The following is a 21,265-nucleotide window of genomic DNA, read 5'->3' as shown; positions in this document are numbered from 1 at the left end:
CAACACTTCCCAGTGTGAATATATCTGTTAGTTTAGTCAACACTTCCCAGTGTTAATAAATCTGTTAGTTTAGACAACACTTCCCAGTGTGAATATATCTGTTAGTTTAGACAACACTTCCCAGTGTGAATATATCTGTTAGTTTAGCCAACACTTCCCAGTGTGAATATATCTGTTAGTTTAGTCAACACTTCCCAGTGTGAAAATATCTGTCAGTAAAGTCAACACTTCCCAGTGTGAATATATCTGTCAGTAAAGTCAACCCTTCCCAGTGTGAATATATCTGTCTGTAAAGTCAACACTTCCCAATATGAATGAGAATCTGATCTAGGCCTATAAATAGTTTTCTGAGCCATGTAATTCCAAAACTGTTCTATTCCATATACAGTTTGTAAGCTGTCAGGGCAGTTTTCCCTACTGGGCCCGAGGAAGAGATCTCCAGTGGTAGACCAAAGCCTTGGCTGTTGGCAGGGAAGATGCAGCCTGAGCCTGTCTCTGTCTGGCAAGTCAAGAAACTCTGGTAAGTATTATATGTTAGTTCATCAATTCATATCATCAGTCTCACTCTGAATCTGACTGTGCTTCAGAGTAATGATGGAGCGAGGGAGTCCTCAGTGGAGTAATGATGGCGGGAGGGAGGGAGTCCTCAGTGGAGTAATGATGGAGGGAGGGAGGGAGGGAGTCCTCAGTGGAGTAATGATGGAGGGAGTCCTCAGTGGAGTAATGGAGGGAGTCCTCAGTGGAGTAATGGAGGGAGTCCTCAGTGGAGTAATGATGGAGGGAGGGAGGGAGTCCTCAGTGGAGTAATGATGGAGGGAGGGAGGGAGTCCTCAGTGGAGTAATGATGGAGGGAGGGAGGGAGTCCTCAGTGGAGTAATGATGGAGGGAGGGAGGGAGTCCTCAGTGGAGTAATGATGGAGGGAGGGAGGGAGTCCTCAGTGGAGTAATGATGGAGGGAGGGAGGGAGTCCTCAGTGGAGTAATGATGGAGGGAGGGAGGGAGTCCTCAGCGGAGTAATGATGGAGGGAGGGAGTCCTCAGTGGAATAATGGAGGGAGTAATGGAGGGAGGTAGTCCTCAGTGGAGTAATGATGGAGGGAAGGTGGGAGTCCTCAGTGGAGTAATGATGGAGGGAGTCCTCAGTGGAGTAATGATGGAGGGATGGAGGGAGTCCTCAGTGGAGTAATGATGGAGGGAGGAAGGGAGTCCTCAGTGGAGTAATGATGGAGGGAGGGAGGGAGTCCTCAGTGGATTAATGATGGAGGGAGGGAGGGAGTCCTCAGTGGAGTACTGATGGAGGGAGGGAGTCCTCAGTGGAGTAATGATGGCGGGAGGGAGGGAGTCCTCAGTGGAGTAATGATGGAGGGAGGGAGGGAGTCCTCAGTGGACTAATGATGGAGGGAGGGAGTCCTCAGTGGAGTAATGATGGAGGGAGGGAGGGAGTCCTCAGTGGAGTAATGATGGAGGGAAGGAGGGAGTCCTCAGTGGAGTAATGGAGGGAGTCCTCAGTGGAGTAATGATGGAGGGAGGGAGGGAGTCCTCAGTGGAGTAATGATGGAGGGAGGGAGGGAGTCCTCAGTGGAGTAATGATGGAGGGAGGGAGGGAGTCCTCAGTGGAGTAATGATGGAGGGAGGGAGGGAGTCCTCAGTGGAGTAATGATAGAGGGAGGGAGGGAGTCCTCAGTGGAGTAATGATGGAGGGAGGGAGGGAGGGAGTCCTCAGTGGAGTAATGATGGAGGGAGGGAGTCCTCAGCGGAGTAATGATGGAGGGAGGGAGTCCTCAGTGGAATAATGGAGGGAGTAATGGAGGGAGGTAGTCCTCAGTGGAGTAATGATGGAGGGAGGGTGGGAGTCCTCAGTGGAGTAATGATGGAGGGAGGGAGGGAGTCCTCAGTGGAGTAATGATGGAGGGATGGAGGGAGTCCTCAGTGGAGTAATGATGGAGGGAGGGAGTCCTCAGTGGAGTAATGATGGAGGGAGGAAGGGAGTCCTCAGTGGAGTAATGATGGAGGGAGGGAGGGAGTCCTCAGTGGATTAATGATGGAGGGAGGGAGGGAGTCCTCAGTGGAGTAATGATGGAGGGAGGGAGTCCTCAGTGGAGTAATGATGGAGGGAGGGAGTCCTCAGTGGAGTAATGATGGAGGGAGGGAGGGAGTCCTCAGTGGAGTAATGATGGAGGGAGTCCTCAGTGGAGTAATGATGGAGGGATGGAGGGAGTCCTCAGTGGAGTAATGATGGAGGGAGGGAGTCCTCAGTGGAGTAATGATGGAGGGAGGAAGGGAGTCCTCAGTGGAGTAATGATGGAGGGAGGGAGGGAGTCCTCAGTGGATTAATGATGGAGGGAGGGAGGGAGTCCTCAGTGGAGTAATGATGGAGGGAGGGAGTCCTCAGTGGAGTAATGATGGCGGGAGGGAGGGAGTCCTCAGTGGAGTAATGATGGAGGGAGGGAGGGAGTCCTCAGTGGACTAATGATGGAGGGAGGGAGTCCTCAGTGGAGTAATGATGGAGGGAGGGAGGGAGTCCTCAGTGGAGTAATGATGGAGGGAAGGAGGGAGTCCTCAGTGGAGTAATGGAGGGAGTCCTCAGTGGAGTAATGATGGAGGGAGGGAGGGAGTCCTCAGTGGAGTAATGAAGGAGGGAGGGAGGGAGTCCTCAGTGGAGTAATGATGGAGGGAGGGAGGGAGTCCTCAGTGGAGTAATGATGGAGGGAGGGAGGGAGTCCTCAGTGGAGTAATGATAGAGGGAGGGAGGGAGTCCTCAGTGGAGTAATGATGGAGGGAGGGAGGGAGGGAGTCCTCAGTGGAGTAATGATGGAGGGAGGGAGGGAGTCCTCAGCGGAGTAATGATGGAGGGAGGGAGTCCTCAGTGGAATAATGGAGGGAGTAATGGAGGGAGGTAGTCCTCAGTGGAGTAATGATGGAGGGAGGGTGGGAGTCCTCAGTGGAGTAATGATGGAGGGAGGGAGGGAGTCCTCAGTGGAGTAATGATGGAGGGATGGAGGGAGTCCTCAGTGGAGTAATGATGGAGGGAGGGAGTCCTCAGTGGAGTAATGATGGAGGGAGGAAGGGAGTCCTCAGTGGAGTAATGATGGAGGGAGGGAGGGAGTCCTCAGTGGATTAATGATGGAGGGAGGGAGGGAGTCCTCAGTGGAGTAATGATGGAGGGAGGGAGTCCTCAGTGGAGTAATGATGGAGGGAGGGAGTCCTCAGTGGAGTAATGATGGAGGGAGGGAGGGAGGGAGTCCTCAGTGGAGTAATGATGGAGGGAGTCCTCAGTGGAAAGCTAAAGTAGGATAGACCTCTCCTCCTCCATCTCTTCTGTCTTCCTCTAAAGTCTCTAGAGTCTTTCTGTCTATCGCTAGCCCCTAGGAAATGTTGTGGAAGTAGGCAAGTAGGTCACAGAGAATGAGGAGTTGGAGGAACAGAAGAACAGAAAGGTTAAGTTCTCCACAATCCTCACAAAAAACACCTTCTCGTTGTCTGTTGTAGGGGGAAAACATGTGAGCCAGTTCTGCTCTTTAAATGAAAATGAGTGAAAAGCGGAGTTGACAAAGTCAAGTATCATAAATGCTACTGTAATGTATTAACGGATGGCCATAGTGAAGAGATTTCTCCAAGAGAGAAACTGTCTGGAATAGTAACTGGTATGAGGTGTGGTACATCATCTTGAAGAAAAAGAGAGATATGAATACCTTGTCCCTTAGGAAATTAACTAGAGTACTTCCTGTGTCCGCTAACACATCTTCTACATCAACAAACCAACAGGTTAGGAAGATCTGAAACCAGCTGGGGTCTTCCTATGTCCACTAACACATCTTCTACATCAACAAACCAACAAGTTAGGATGACCTGAAACCTGCTGGGGTCTTCCTATGTCCACTAACACATCTTCTACATCAACAAACCAACAAGTTAGGACGACCTGAAACCTGCTGGGGTCTTCCTAACAGTCCAGGGGTCTGCGGGGTCAGCCAACCACGGTCAGCCAACCACGGTCAGCCAACCACGGTCAGCCAACCACGGTCAGCCAACCACGGTTAGCCAACCACAGCCCCAGATCAGCCAACCACACTCCCAGTCAGCCAACCACAGCCCCCAGTCAGCCAACCACAGCCCCAGCACCGATCAGGGGGACCACAGGCCCGGGCCGGCAGGGGAAGGCAATACCGGCCCGGCAGGGGAAGGCAGTATCGGCCCGGCAGGCGAAGGCAGTACCGGCCCGGCAGGGGAAGGCAGTACCAGCTGTGAGCTCCATGCGCTGGGCTGGTCAGACCGGGAGTTGCCCTCCTCAAGGTGCCTTTTCAGAGGTTTATCTCTCTGGGTAAACTAACCAACAGCATGGAAACACAAACACTGTAGCCATGTCGTCTGGAAGTCAAGGTTACTGTAGGTTGGTTCACCTAACAACCACAGAATCCTAATCTGTACCACTGCTCTCAGTCTGAAGCCAATCAGCTATCTGAGATCAGTGTGTGAAGAACAATAATGAGATGGTGGACACCAGAAAGATGCAAACATCTCCTCTCCATCCCTGCCTCCCTCCATTCCTCCCTCTCTCCCTGCCTCCCTCCGTTCCTGCCTCCCTCCCTCCCTCCGTCCCTGCCTCCCTCCGTCCCTGCCTCCCTCCGTCCCTGCCTCCCTCCATCCCTGCCTCCCTCCATCCCTGCCTCCCTCCGTCCCTGCCTCCCTCCATTCCTCCCTCTCTCCCTGCCTCCCTCCGTCCCTGCCTCCCTCCGTCCCTGCCTCCCTCCATCCCTGCCTCCCTCCATTCCTCCCTCTCTCCCTCCGTTCCTCCCTCTCTCCCTCCGTTCCTCTCTCTCCCTCCGTCCCTGCCTCTCTCACTCCGTCCCTGCCTCTCTCCCTCCGTCCCTGCCTCTCTCCCTCCGTCCCTGCCTCTCTCCCTCCGTCCCTGCCTCTCTCCCTCCGTCCCTGCCTCTCTCCCTCCGTCCCTGCCTCTCTCCCTCCGTCCCTGCCTCTCTCCCTCCGTCCCTGCCTCTCTCCCTCCGTCCCTGCCTCTCTCCCTCTGTCCCTGCCTCTCTCTCTCCGTCCCTGCCTCTCTCCATCCCTGCCTCCCCCGTCTCCCTGCCTCTCCTTCCTCTCCCCGTCTCCCTGCCTCTCCTTCCTTTCCCCGTCTCCCTGCCTCTCCTTCCTTCCTCCTTCCTTCCTGTTTTGCTACACAGTTTGAAATTGAGGAAATTTACAGCACTCCTTTGTGCCCACAGATGTTCTTTCCCTGAAATCCAATGTAACGGTGCTGTCTGTAACGGTCCCCTAACGGTGCTGTCTGTAACGGTCCCCTAACGGTGCTGTCTGTAATGGTCCCCTAACGGTGCTGTCTGTAACGGTCCCCTAACGGTGCTGTCTGTAACGGTCCCCTAACGGTGCTGTCTGTAACGGTCCCCTAACGGTGCTGTCTGTAACGGTCCCCTAACGGTGCCCTAACGGTGCCGTCTGTAACGGTCCCCTAACGGTGCCGTCTGTAACGGTCCCCTAACGGTGCCGTCTGTAACGGTCCCCTAACGGTGCCCTAACGGTGCCGTCTGTCTTTATGTTGTGGTGTCTCTCTTCTGCCTTGCTGTGTTGTTGTCTTAGGTCTGTCTTTATGTTGTGGTGTCTCTCTTCTGCCTTGCTGTGTTGTTTTCTTAGGTCTGTCTTTATGTTGTGGTGTTGTCTTAGGTCTGTCTTTATGTTGCGGTGTCTCTCTTCTGCCTTGCTGTGTTGTTGTCTTAGGTCTGTCTTTATGTTGTGGTGTCTCTCTTCTACCTTGCTGTGTTGTTGTCTTAGGTCTGTCTTTATGTTATGGTGTCTCTCTTCTGCCTTGCTGTGTTGTTGTCTTAGGTCTGTCTTTATGTTGTGGTGTCTCTCTTCTGCCTTGCTGTGTTGTTGTCTTAGGTCTGTCTTTATGTCGTGTTGTGATGTATCTCTTGTTGGGATGTGTGTTTTGTCCTATATAATTTTTAATCCCAGGAACCCATCCCCATCAGGAGGCCTTTTGGTAGGCCGTCATTGAAAAATAAGAATTTGTTCTTAACTGACTTGCCTAGTTAAATAAAGGTTTAATAATTAAAAAATAAATAAAAATACAACGTAAACAAAAAAAGTGGTCTCTTGGCACGGGACGAGGTAAATTAAACCGCCTACACATTTCTGTAATTAAATATTACTCCTACCTTTTAAAAACGATTTCTATCTTTAGTTCTCAAACACAATCCAACACAATACCAGTCAAGGTCCTGTTGATACCTCATATCCCAGCGATAACACTTTGCATTACCCCTAGGGAAACAAAACACTTATATTTGGCTGAACTTACCCCAAGTCAAACATTTACACTGTATTAGCCTACACAGCTACAAGGATACACTTTTCTACTACACTTTACTACTACAATTTACTACTACACTTTACTACTACACTTTAATACTACACTTTACTACTACACTTTACTACTACACTTTACTACTACACTTTAATACTACACTTTAATACTACACTTTCATGCTAGGTTTAGGACCTCATTTTGAAGCTAATAGAGACATGATGTTTATAACAATGTTGAAATGATCTACTTTGGTTTAGATACAAGCATAATGAAACCTCTTAGCACAATAAATTCATTTGACTTGATGAAAATCAAGGGTTTTTGTTGGACTTAACTTGCTGGTCACTTTTTCCCATGTGGTTTCATCCTTCACGGACTCCATGAAATGATCACCTCTTCCTACATATTTGGTCAAAATTATTAATTTTAATTTAATTTTGTGTTTCCTAGAAACACAAAGGGGGGGCTCAACTTCACCCCACTCTCCCTTACTGCTGCTACTCTGTTGGTTAATGAATTAATATGTCCCTTAACAACATAAAGTCATTTAATGAATAAAGTTGCGTGAATTGTGATGAGGGTAAAGTTGTCTCATTTCAGTGATGTAAATAAATTAGTCATCTACAAAAAGGGGGTGTACTGGAGTACAACGTCACAGCTGATCGTATTAACACCGTATTAACACCAGAGATTATGTTAACGTCTTATCTAATATGTCTGTACCGTTTACAGTAAACTGTGCCCAGAGCTTGTCTAAGTGATGATGATTGAGATAAGGAGTACATTTGGTACTCTATTCTCAGTGTGGTTCTGTCTCTAAGGATAGGAAGTGTCAGGTCAGTTGACCTCTTGTCTGTAAGGATAGGAAGTGTCAGGTCAGTTGACCTCTTGTCTCTAAGGATAGGAAGTGTCGGGTCAGTTGACCTCTTATCTGTAAGGATAGGAAGTGTCAGGTCAGTTGACCTCTTGTCTGTAAAGATAGGGAAGTGTCAGGTCAGTTTACCTCTTGTTTCAGGCGTCCAAAGCGTCCTCTCTCTCTCTGTGTCCCGGTCTGTCTCTGCGTTTAGGGTTAGGTATGTATTCCAGCAGAGACAGAGGTCATGGGTTGAGGTGGTCTATTCGTCGGTCAGTCCACTCATCGGTTGGCTCCTCTGGTGGTAAGTGTGAAGGTTTTTCAGCTCTTCTATCAGATCATGGTTTTTATGCTGAGCTTTTTTGGTGGTTTGTTAGCTGGTCTCTACCCTGGTCAGTCCGCTACTCTCTCCGGGGTCCTGGTGAGGTAGCTGTGTGGACGCCCGTGAACAGCCTGAGTTCCTGTGGTTAGGGTCTCTCTCTCTCTCTCTGTGTTTCAAGTCTGTGTTCTGGCTTCTCTCCATCACCCGCATGTGGATGTTATCACCCAGCAGACTTTTCTATTGGCTTTCAACACTAAACAAGTCTCGCCCTCTCCCTCCCTAACACACTCTCTCTCCTCTCTCTCTCCTCTCTCTCTCCTCTCTCTCTCTCTTCTCTCCTCTCTCTAACACACTCTCTCACTCTCCCTAACACTCTCTCTCTGTCTCTCTCCCTCCCTAAAACTCTCTCTCTCCCTCCCTAAAACTCTCTCTCCCTCCCTAAAACTCTCTCTCTCCCTCCCTAACACTCTCTCTCTCCCTCCCTAACACTCTCTCTCTCCCTCCCTAACACTCTCTCTCTCCCTCCCTAACACTCTCTCTCTCCCTCCCTAACACTCTCTCCCTCCCTAACACTCTCTCTCCCTCCCTAAAACTCTCTCTCTCTCTCCCTAACACACTCTCTCTCTCTCTCCCTAACACACTCTCTCTCTCCCTAACACACACTCTCTCTCTCCCTAACACTCTCTCTCTCTCTCTCTCTCTCTCTCTCTCTCTCTCTCTCCCTAACACTCTCTCTCACTCTCCCTAACACTCTCTCTCACTCTCCCTAACACACACTCTCTCTCTCTCTCTCCCTCCCTAACACTCTCTCTCTCTCCTAACACTCTCTCTCTCCCTCTCTCTAACACTCTCTCCCTCTCCCTAACACACTCTCTCTCTCCCCCTCCCCCTCCCTAACACTCTCTCTCTCTCTCCCTAACACACTCTCTCTCTCCCTCCCTAACTCTCTCTCTCTCCCTAACACACTCCCTCTCTCTCTCTCTCCCTCCTAAACACTCTCTCTCTCTCTTTCTCTGTAGACTGCCCCTCCCTGTTTATCCCCTTCTCACCCTCATTGCATTGTTAATTCAATCCAACCAAGCCCCGTCGACAAAGTGCGCACACACGAGCACGCACACACGCACACACACACACACACACACGCACGCACGCGCACACACGCACACACACACACTGCAACACTTTCCCAGTGTCTCCTGATGTGGTTGAACACCTGCTTGCTACCCGGCAGGGAGGAAGAGAGGTAGAGAAAGAATGAAAGAGAGAGAGAGAGAGGGAACAAGACCAAGAGAGAGAAAAGAGGGAATGTGGGAGAAAGGAAGTGTTACAGCAAGGGACTTATTTTAACACCACAGATGGAGTGTGTTTTAAAACACTTAAAACTGCTTTTTATTGAACACTTTAAGGGTTTTCTAAGTGTCTAAAAGTTTTAAGTATGGCTTCGTGGGATGAAAAGTCATTTTGACACGTTCAAATACCACTACTGAAGTGGATTTGGACGTCATGTCTTCAACCCGACAACTAATACCATTGCTGTATGTTCTCTTCAACAACCGTCAGTCAAGGTGATGGAGTTGTGTTGCACCCTGGGTAATAGCAAAGAGAACGTAGCAGCAGTGTTCTTTCACAGTACTTTTCCAAAAGTAGACAACACGTCACCGGCAATTTAGTAACAGCCCCATGGATAATACACTGACTGTTTTAATGTTTAATAATCAATAAAACAAGATCAGTATCGTTATCATGCGTTCAAATAATGAGATGAAGAAGGTTTGTCAAAAGCTCTGTGTCGTTAAACTCCTAGACTAGCGTGACGCTCCAGTGGCAGAACAAAATAGATCCATCTAGTGGCCATCGATTGGAATTTCACTCCTTATATTCCTCAATTACCAGCCTGCAGCTCAGGGGTGTCAAACTCATTCAGCCCCCCCCCCTGGGTCGTATTCGGTCTTCACCAAGGTCAAATACAATTGATTTATTTTACCTCTCCATCAAAATTAGGCAAAAAGATTGTCATTTTTTATCCATACTTTTTGAATTTTCAATGCTCCCTGAGTTTCTAGCTTTCGGGTTGATGGAAGTTTGCAAGCTGGACAGAGTGATGAGACCATAATGGACCTCCATTTATAATTTTTTACACAGTTTGAATTTGGTTTTAGTATTGATTGAGATCGCTCTCTCTCCTTTCCCTGTCTTTCTATGTTCTCTTGTGTGAGACAATAAACACCACAAAAGGCCCCTCGACCTCAAAACGACACCCCACTCAATTTGTTTTTATTTTATTTTATTTCACCTTTATTTAACCAGGTAGGCCAGGTGAGAACAAGTCCTTTATTTAACCAGGTAGGCCAGTTGAGAACAAGTCCTTTATTTAACCAGGTAGGCCAGTTGAGAACAAGTCCTTTATTTAACCAGGTAGGCTAGTTGAGAACAAGTCCTTTATTTAACCAGGTAGGCAAGTTGAGGACAAGTCCTCATTTGCAACTGCGACCTGACCAAGAATAAAGCAAAGTTCGACACATACAACAACACAACGTTACACATGGAATAAACAAACATACAGTCAATAATACAGTAGAAAAGTCTATATACACTGTGTGCAAATGAGGTGAGATTAGGGAGGTAAGGCAATAAATAGGCCGTGGCGGCGAAGTAATTACAATTTAGCAATTAAACACTGGAGTGATAGATGTGCAGAAGATGAATGTGCAAGTAGAGATACTGGGGTGCAAAGGAGCAAAAACAGGCCCTCCGATTTGACACACTGAACTCTGTCTGAGAAGTAGTTGGTGAACCAGGTCGAGGCAGTCATTTGATAAACCAAGACTGTCGAGTCTGCCGATAAGAATTTAGGTGATTGACAGTCGAAAGCCTTGGCCAGGTCGATGAATATCAATATCGAACACATATTTCTCCTTTCAAAAACGCTAATTTTAAATTTGATCAGACTCTCTTATCCAGAGCGACTTGCAGTAAGTAGTGAGTGCATATATTTTCATACTTTTGTTTTGTACTGCATCCAAAATGCCATGATGGTAAGTCACACTTACCATAATTTTCTCTACCATCGTTCTCTCTGCTCTACCAACTGAGCCCCACTCACCATCGTTCTCTCTGCTCTACCAACTGAGCCCCACTCACCATCGTTCTCTCTGCTCTACCAACTTAGCCCCACTCACCATCGTTCTCTCTGCTCTACCAACTGAGCCCAACTCACCATCGTTCTCTCTGCTCTACCAACTGGAGCCCAACTCAACATCGTTCTCTCTGCTCTACCAACTGGAGCCCAACTCACCATCGTTCTCTCTGCTCTACCAACTGAGCCCCAACTCACCATCGTTCTCTCTGCTCTACCAACTGAGCACCAACTCACCATCGTTCTCTCTGCTCTACCAACTGAGTCACACTCACCATTGTTCTCTCTGCTCTACCAACTGAGTCACACTCACCATCGTTCTCTCTGCTCTACCAACTGAGCCCCACTCACCATCGTTCTCTCTGCTCTACCAACTGAACCCCAACTCACCATCGTTCTCTCTGCTCTACCAACTGAGCCACAATCACCATCATTCTCTTTATAATCATGCATTATGCACTAAAACAACAGCTGATGCCTTGTAAAATAACATTCTATTTGTGTTGGAAACCACTTTACCCGGGTCTGAGAGTGTCCTGTAGGGAGAAACACCACTTCACTCTAGTCTGAGAGTGTCCTGTGGGGAGAAACACCACTTCACTCTGGTCTGAGAGTGTCCTGTAGGGAGAAACACCACTTCACTCTGGTCTGAGAGTGTCCTGTAGGGAGAAACACCACTTCACTCTGGTGTGAGAGTGTCCTGTAGGGAGAAACACCACTTCACTCTGGTGTGAGATTGTCCTGTAGGGAGAAACACCACTCTGGTGTGAGAGTGTCCTGTAGGGAGAAACACCACTTCACTCTGGTCTGAGAGTGTCCTGTAGGGAGAAACACCACTTCACTCTGGTCTGAGAGTGTCCTGTAGGGAGAAACACCACTTCACTCTGGTGTGAGAGTGTCCTGTAGGGAGAAACTTCACTCTGGTGTGAGAGTGTCCTGTAGGGAGAAACACCACTTCACTCTGGTGTGAGAGTGTCCTGTAGGGAGAAACACCACTTCACTCTGGTCTGAGAGTGTCCTGTAGGGAGTAACACCACTTCACTCTGGTCTGAGAGTGTCCTGTAGGGAGAAACATCACTTCACTCTGGTCTGTGTCCTGTAGGGAGAAAACCACGTTTTGCATTTTGTTTAAGCTATTTTCTAGTGACATTTATTTGGATACATACATAACAATGAGCTGATGAGGCGCTGCCTGCCTGTCTGTCTAGTCCAGACTCCCGACAAGTTCATTACTATGGAACGGCTGGAGATTGAATTTAAATATTGAAACAATATTGCAAAATATCGGAGAGACAGACAGACAAAGGTTTATACCAATCTTAGTCTAAAAGAAATGTGAGATAATGTCTACTTTTAATAGCGGAGATTAAGTTTATAAATTGCCTGGCTGGGCTGTCGGATTGCGCAGTCAGATATGGAACAGAGTAAAATAGGCATTTTAACATCATAGATTTAGCTTTGTGGAATATACACTGGTATACTGAAGATGTTCTGCAGTTACTGCTTCCAAAATACCACAGTCCACCGCAGTTACTGCTTCCAAAATACCACAGTCCACCGCAATTACTGCTTCCAAAATACCACAGTCCACTGCAATTACTGCTTCCAAAATACCACAGTCCACTGCAATTACTGCTTCCAAAATACCACAGTCCACTGCAATTACTGCTTCCAAAATACCACAGTCCACCGCAATTACTGCTTCCAAAATACCACAGTCCACCGCAGTTACTGCTTCCAAAATACCACAGTCCACCGCAGTTACTGCTTCCAAAATACTACAGTCCACCGCAGTTACTGCTTCCAAAATACCACAGTCCACCGCAGTTACTGCTTCCAAAATACCACAGTCCACCGCAGTTACTGCTTCCAAAATACCACAGTCCACCGCAATTACTGCTTCCAAAATACCACAGTCCACTGCAATTACTGCTTCCAAAATACCACAGTCCACTGCAATTACTGCTTCCAAAATACCACAGTCCACTGCAATTACTGCTTCCAAAATACCACAGTCCACCGCAATTACTGCTTCCAAAATACCACAGTCCACCGCAGTTACTGCTTCCAAAATACCACAGTCCACCGCAGTTACTGCTTCCAAAATACTACAGTCCACCGCAGTTACTGCTTCCAAAATACCACAGTCCACCGCAGTTACTGCTTCCAAAATACCACAGTCCACCGCAGTTACTGCTTCCAAAATACCACAGTCCACCGCAGTTACTGCTTCCAAAATACCACAGTCCACCGCAGTTACTGCTTCCAAAATACCACAGTCCACCGCAATTACTGCTTCCAAAATACCACAGTCCACTGCAGTTACTGCTTCCAAAATACCACAGTCCACCGCAGTTACTGCTTCCAAAATACCACAGTCCACTGCAGTTACTGCAATCTTTTTTTTGTAAGGGAGGAAAGGCTACCATTATTTCTCTATAACACACGGTATATTTGCACGGTAGAATTTAATGGCTATAGTTCATTTTTCACATGTATTGTTTGATTAGATTTTTTGAAAGTAAAGGTCAAATTGAAAACATTATTGGTGTTGTTGAATTAGATTTTCATGGCAAGCTAGGACCTGATGGTTTGGTTACCACGCCAACTACTGTAGCTATCTTAGTAAACTTGCTAGCTATTTCAGTGGATGTTGAACACATTTCTACTGGCAAAATTAAAACATTTCTATGTGGCAAATGTGTTAAATAATAGCCATGATATAAAAGGGATAATCAACTCGGGACTCTATGCGTTCTCTGGAAAATAACGCAACTCTTTGGGAGGTCAGTTCACTTCCGGTAGCGTGTCATGAAAGACATCGTTCATTATTTTCCATAAAATTGCATAGCCCTTCGTTGATAATCCCTGTCATAAATAAGTATTCTAATTCATAAAGTTATATCTGCTAATATGAACAAATAAAGTGCCTTATTAAGGAAAGGTAGTAAATGCTAACAAAACTTACCTTATATTTGAAAAGAAACACATTTAAAGATCTACATTCCTTTACACTTGTGTGTATAAGGTAGTTGTTGTGAAATTGTTAGGTTAGATTACTTGTTAGATATTACTACACGGTCGGAACTAGAAGCACAAGCATTTCGCTACACTTGCATTAACATCTGCTAACCATGTGTATGTGACAAATACATTTGATTTGATTTGAAGTATCATTGCAAATAAAAAGTACAAACTAGAGTACAAACTAAATGTCCAAGGTAAAGGATGTGCTTATATCCGGTGTAGCTCAGTTGGTAGAGCGTCATGGTGCTTGCAATGCCAGGTTTATGTGGGTTCAATTCCAAAATGGTGGACCAGTATGAATATATATGAACTCACTACTGTAACATGCTGACCGTGTGCGTCACAAATTAATATACACACACATGCTTTTCAGTATTACACCCGTACTGCTGGCGTGAACTGAGGTCCACAATCCAGGCCAGTTGGTGGTGGTAATGCACCTTAAAGTTGGTTACCAAACCGCCATATAAAATCCAAAGAAGAAGAAGGAGCAGTGATGACTAGAAATGAACTCGGTTTAATGTTTTATCTGTGGATTAATTGTCGGAGTAGAGGACCTTGTGCATTTCAGGTAAAATAACAACCCAATGTTTATATCCCAGGACAAATTAGCTAGCAACATTAAGCTAGCTAGCTAAATTTCCATAAATGTTTAATGCTTTTCGACCAGTCCACAAATTTAATATAGTTTTTTTCTAGTGTTTGTTTTGATATTTCAACCTGCTTGACCTGATCATGTTTGGTGTAGATGGACAAAATCAGCATGTGAGCACCTGGTCTAGTCAGCATGTAAATCACCCTGGATAAGAGCTTCTGCTAAAATGACCCCAAAAAATATATAATAATAATAATATATCGGCAAGTCATGTGCATTAAGGGGAGGAAAGGACGTACTAAAGAAGTCTCTCTTATATTAATATAGACAGATCAACAGTATCAGCCTGGCTAGGAAGTTCCCCATGATGGTAGTGACAAACGGTATGACACCATCAACAGTATCAGCCTGGCTAGGAAGTTCCCCATGATGGTAGTGACAAACGGTATGACACCATCAACAGTATCAGCCTGGCTAGGAAGTTCCCCATGATGGTAGTGACAAACGGTATGACACTATCAGCCTGGCTAGGAAGTTCCCCATGATGGTAGTGACAAACACTACCAACACTATCAGCCTGGCTAGGAAGTTCTCCATGATGGTAGTGACAAACAGTATGACACTATCAGCCTGGCTAGGAAGTTCCCCATGATGGTAGTGACAAACGGTATGACACTATCAGCCGGGCTAGGAAGTTCCCCATGATGGTAGTGACAAACGGTATGACACTATCAGCCTGGCTAGGAAGTTCCCCATGATGGTAGTGACAAACGGTATGACACTATCAGCCTGGCTAGGAAGTTCCCCATGATGGTAGTGCCAAACGGTACGACACTATCAGCCTGGCTAGGAAGTTCCCCATGATGGTAGTGCCAAACGGTACGACACTATCAGACTGGCTAGGAAGTTCCCCATGATGGTAGTGACAAACGGTATGACACTATCAGCCTGGCTAGGAAGTTCCCCATGATGCAGGTCCCTGCGCACCGTGGAGAAATTTCTTGGTGTAACCTCTTGGTCTGAATGCTCTGTAGACTATCTGTGTTGTTACTTCAACATCACTTTTCTCCTGTACATATTGTGTTCAATCTTATCAGTGGAGACTTTCTAAGATCCTTGTACGAGTGTTTAGGGTGATAACTAGTCTTATGGAACAAGGCGTGGGTCCGTAGGCTTAAAATATACCTTTGTCCCCAAAGAGATTTCTTCCATCGTTACCCCTGCATCCAAATACCTGTGGTAAGAAATTCTCTATATTTTGTGTTGGTCGGTTATACTTAACCGTGATGGAAGGATGATGCCACTGGGTGGCGCCAAAACCCAAAGATATCATCTACGTACGGGATGTGAAGGGAGGGTAGCTTCCTGCGCTTGGGAAAGACAGTATGCTCCCAATTGGCTATGTATATACACTGGCATATGCAGGAGGAAACTTCTTACCCATCGCAGTACCCGAAACCTGCAAATAATGTTTGGAATCAAACTCTAAATCATTGCGCGTTAACCCCAGCTCAAGGAGAGAGAGGACAGCCTCATCTGGTTTATTTGGGTCTGGGTGTTTTAGATTTCTGTGACTGCTTTCAGGTATAACTGAGTGTCAGTGTCTGTATATAATGAATCTAAATCAATGGAGAAAAGCATTGCTACAAGGGGTAACTCTAAATCTCTACGTTTTTTTTATGTCTTTGACATAACTTGGATGTCTCTGAGAGAGGGGATTTAGATAGGAGTCAATATACTCTGACACATTACAGGACTCACTGCCACAATCTGAAACAATTGGTCGACCAGTGGGAACCTCATACGGGACCGTCTATGTACTAGGAACCTTGTGTATTTTACTTTAACAGATTGAATTTTCTGGCTCTCGGCGGGTCAGGACCATACAAATAGTAGCTTTGTTTAGAGGAGATGTACTTTTCCTTCTACAATTCCCCCCTATCATTTCATCAGTCCTTCTCTGGGTTTCCAGCTGTAAGGAATGTGGTAAAGGCATAGTGTGCCAGGTGGGGCTCAATTGTCTGTTAGGTTTTGTCCAAAATAACCATTTTTATCTGCTGGTTTGATATCTATATACTGGTTGTTTCTGTCGTTGTTCTACAGTCAGATTATCATCATTCACTGTTTTAGAAGAGATACTAGAAAGAGCTTGTATCCCATCCAATAAGGTTTTGTATCAGTTAGAAAGAGCTTGTATCCCATCCAATAAGGTTTTGTATTGGTTAGAAAGAGCTTGTATCCCATCCAATAAGGGTTTGTATTGGTTAGAAAGAACTTGTATCCCATCCAATAAGGGGTTTGTATCAGTTAGAAAGAGCTTGTATCCCACCCAATAAGGGTTTGTATCGGTTTGGAAACCGAGTCCAATTCAGGTTCTCATTTAGATAGTTTGATGAACGGTAATGGTGTTGAATCTCTATCATAAATCAAAGTGATCTAATATTTTCAAATGTCTATGATATGAATGCAGGTCCTGTCTGAGGCCTTCCCTGTCAGTCTTTAACAGGCCAGAGGACCGGATCGTCAGGATCCACCTGGAGTTCATCCACAGGACTCCAGCATGTCGCCAGTGGTCTTAACAGGCCAGTGGACCGGATCGTTAGGATCCACCTGGAACAGGAACTCACCAGTCAACACCCTGCGATGGTGTCTGATGATGTCATTTGGTCTGTTGTTTAACCTCTTATGGCTAGGGGGCAGTATTTTCACGGCTGGATAAAAAACATACCCGATTTAATCTGGTTACTAATCCTACCCAGTAACTAGAATATGCATATACTTATTATATATGGATAGAAAACACCCTAAAGTTTCTAAAACTGTTTGAATGGTGTCTGTGAGTATAACAGAACTCAAATGGCAGGTCAAAACCTGAGAGATTCCTTTACAGGAAGTGGCCTGTCTGACCATTTCTGGAACTTCTTTGCCATCTCTATCTTTTACAAAGGATCTCTGCTCTAACGTGACACTTCCTACGTCGTCCATAGGCGCTCAGAGCCCGGGAAAAAACAGAATGTCGTCATCCCAGCCCCAGGCTGAAACACATTATCGCCTTTCTCAAGTGGCCGATCAAGGGACTGTGGGCTTAGGCGCGTGACCTGGCCGCCCCCGTCTTTGTGATTTTTTTCCTCTGTTTGCCGAAAAGGAGATTCCCGGTCGGAATATTATCGCTTTTCTACGAGAAAAATGGCATAAAAATTGATTTTAAACAGCGGTTGACATGCTTCGAAGTATGGTAATGGAATATTTAGAATTTTTTTGTCACGAATTGCGCCATGCGCGCGACCCTTCTTTACCATTCGGATAGTGTCTGGGACGCACGAACAAAACGTCGCTATTCGGATATAACGATGGATTATTTTGGACCAACCCAACATTTGTTATTGAAGTGGCAGTCCTGGGAGTGCATTCTGACGAAGACAACAAAAGGTAATCAAACTTTTATAATAGTAAATCTGATATTGGTGAGTGCTAAACTTGCCGGGTGTCTAAATAGCTAGCCCGTGATGCCTGGGCTATGTACTTAGAATATTGCAAAATGTGCTTTCACCAAAAAGCTATTTTAAAATCAGACATATCAAGTGCATAGAGGAGTTCTGTATCTATAATTCTTAAAATAATTGTTATGCTTTTTGTGAACGTTTATCGTGAGTAATTTAGTAAATTGTTAGCAAATTCCTCCGGAAGTTTGCGGGGGGTATGCTAGTTCTGAACGTCACATGCTAATGTAAAAAGCAGTTTTTTGATATAAATATGAACTTGATTGAACAAAACATGCATGTATTGTATAACATAATGTCCTAGGTGTGTCATCTGATGAAGATCATCAAAGGTTAGTGCTGCATTTAGCTGTCTTCTGGGTTTATGTGACATTATATGCTAGCTTGAAAAATGGGTGTCTGATTATTTCTGGCTTGGTACTCTGCTGACATAATCTAATGTTTTGCTTTCGCTGTAAAGCCTTTTTGAAATCGGACAGTGTGGTTAGATAAAGGAGAGTCTTGTCTTTAAAATGCTGTGAAATAGTCATATGTTTGAAAAATTGAAGTTTTTGTATTTTTGAGGAATTTGTAATTCACGCCACGCCTATCATTGGATATTGGAGCAGGTGTTCCGCTAGCGGAACGTCTAGATGTAAGAGGTTAAATCGAAAAATGATCAGAAAAATTGATCAGAGACCAACAGATCTCAGGCCAGTGGACCGGATCGTTAGGATCCACCTGGAACTGGATCAGAGGCCAACAGATCTCTGCATGGGGAAAGACCTTCACAACCCAAAAGCTGTTGAATCTGTTTTTTGTTGTTGATTGAGTCAGGTTTACATTTTAGTCATTTAGCAGACGCTCTTATCCAGAGCGACTTACAGTAGTGAATGCATACATTTCATACCTTTCTTTTCCCATACTGGTCCCCGGTGGGAATCGAACCCACAACCCTGGCTCTACCAACTGAGCCACACGGGACCATGTTGATATAACCTGAGGCAGTACCAAGGGTCCCAGTTCAAAGTTAACATTTTCCAAAGAGTCCATGTTAAAGGAAAGACTAGCATTATATCAGGAGGGCTAGAGGGGCATCAGGGCTATGAGGTTCAGAGCTACTGGGATGTCTGGACCTGGAGTGGTAAACTTATTAACTGGAGAACAAGGAAATCAAATCAAATCACATTTTATTTGTCACATGCGCTGAATACAACAGGTGTAGTAGACCTTACAGTGAAATGCTGAATACAACAGGTGTAGTAGACCTTACAGTGAAATGTTGAATACAACAGGTGTAGTAGACCTTACAGTGAAATGCTGAATACTACAGGTGTAGTAGACCTCACAGTGAAATGCTGAATACAACAGGTGTAGTAGACCTTACAGTGAAATGCTGACTTACAGGCTCTAACCAACAATGCAGTTTTAATATATTTTTTTAAAAGTAAGATAAGAATAATTATAGAGCAGCAGTAAATAACAATAGCGTGGCTATATACAGGGTATAACGGTACAGAGTCAATGTGGAGACTATATACAGGGTATTACGGTACAGAGTCAATGTGGAGACTATATACAGGGTATTACGGTACAGAGTCAATGTGGAGGCTATATACAGGGTATTACGGTACAGAGTCAATGTGGAGGCTATATACAGGGGGTACCGGTACAGAGTCAATGTGGAGGCTATATACAGGGGGTACCGGTACAGAGTCAATGTGGAGGCTATATACAGAGGGTACCGGTACAGAGTCAATGTGGAGGCTATATACAGGGGGTACCGGTACAGAGTCAATGTGGAGGCTATATACAGGGGGTACCGGTACAGAGGCTATATACAGGGGGGTACCGGTACAGAGTCAATGTGCGGAGGGCACCTGTGTCGAGGTAATTCAGGTACTTATTTACATGTAGGTAGAGTTATTAAAGTGGCTATGCATAGATAACAACAGAGAGTAGCAGCAGCTTGGGAGGAGGAGGGGGGCTGATTTCCAGGTAGCCATTTGATTACCTGTTCAGGAGTCTTATGGTTTGGGGGTAGAAGCTGTTTAGAAGCCTCTTGGACCTAGACTTGGCACTCCGGTACCGCTTGCCGTGCGGTAGCAGAGAGAACAGTTTATGACTAGGGTGGCTTGAATCTTTGACAATTTTTAGGGCCTTCCTCTGACACCGCCTGGTATAGAGGTCTTGGATGGCAGGAAGCTTGGCCCCGGTGATGTACTGGGCCGTACGCACTACCCTCTGTAGTGCCTTGCGGTCGGAGGCCGAGCAGTTGCCACACCAGGCAGTGATGCAACCCATCAGGATGCTCTCGATGGTGCAGCTGGAAAACCTTTTGAGGATCTGAGGACCCATGCCAAATCTTTTCAATCTCCTGAGGGGGAATAGGCTTTTGTCGTGCCCTCTTCACGACTGCCTTGGAGTGATTGGACCATGTTAGTTTGTTTGTGATGTGGACGCCAAGGAACTTGAAGCTCTCAACCTGCTCTGCTACAGCCCCGTTGATAAAAATGGGGGGCGTGCTTGGTCCTCCTTTTCCTGTAGTCCACAATCTTCTCCTTTGTCTTGATCACATTGAGTGAGAGGTTGTTGTCCTGGCACCACACGGCCAGGTTTCTGACCTCCCTATAGGCTGTCTCATCGTTGTCGGTGATCAGGCCTACCACTGTTGTGTCATCAGCAAACTTATTGATGGTGTTGGAGTCGTGCCTGGCCGTTGTCATGACGTTGGCCTCTTTTGGTACAGGGAGGACAGTTGACCCCTCCCTTTTGCACACAATCCACCCTGTGTGTAAAGGGTCGTAAAAACACTAAAATTCCAGGAGAGTCTCTGGCCACATGGCCCATAGAGAGACACAGGAAATTCTTCCAACTCATAGAATTGGAGAGCCAAGCGACATTTTGTGTTCTGGAGAAGGTATGGAAGATTGGTGAAGAATCCAGCTACGAACTGATCCGCTTGGTACCATTTTGTGATACTCAGAAGAGACAATATAGCCATATTACCATAAAACTGTTTATATAATAGACTCAGTTTAAGACTTGCATCATATGGGTGTATGGAATGTATTAATAAGGATAAAGCTTTTGTAAGACATTGAGATGCTATGTACTGATGTAATGTGATAGAATTGTATTTCTGTAACCAAATCTAACTCAGTCATAGGCACGCCCCAGGGACCCATACAGGACCAGGCGTCATTTGACAAGCTGTTCTATGGGCACTATAAAACACCCCCGGATTTACATTTCTTCAGACCAGGCCTACACTCCGTGGCCACATAGGTTCTACCATCTAATTCCTCTACTGAAAGTGAACCATACCACGTGGTTAACTTTTAGACTATTGATACCGACAGAATAAGAACAAGTCTTTGATATTAATTATTAGTCTGCAGCTAAGTAAATTATATCATCGAACGCGAAGACCAACGAAACAACCATTCTATGACGACATTAATGAATGTCGCTCTGAAAGATCCATTCTAACCGAGAGAGAGAGAGAGAACGCGGACAAAACTCCCCAACA

At 45.8% G+C, this 21,265-nt stretch overlaps 1 protein-coding gene across 1 annotated transcript in view; it reads right to left on the bottom strand.

Annotated features, from left to right (window-relative positions):
* The window catches only part of grem2 (gremlin 2, cysteine knot superfamily), a 30,935-nt gene extending 23,265 nt beyond the window's left edge, over positions 1-7,670 (bottom strand). The window contains exon 1 of the mRNA NM_001139944.1: positions 7,325-7,670. The gene's annotated coding sequence lies outside the window, so the exon portion shown is untranslated. The remainder of the gene's footprint in view (positions 1-7,324) is intronic.
* Positions 7,671-21,265: the final 13,595 nt, after the last annotated feature.

The sequence above is a fragment of the Salmo salar genome, unplaced genomic scaffold (assembly GCF_905237065.1).
Source record: "Salmo salar unplaced genomic scaffold, Ssal_v3.1, whole genome shotgun sequence".
Taxonomy (NCBI): Eukaryota; Metazoa; Chordata; class Actinopteri; order Salmoniformes; family Salmonidae; genus Salmo; species Salmo salar.
The sequence above is the reverse complement of the archived record's forward strand: the minus strand, read 5'-3'. Positions and strand labels throughout refer to the sequence as shown.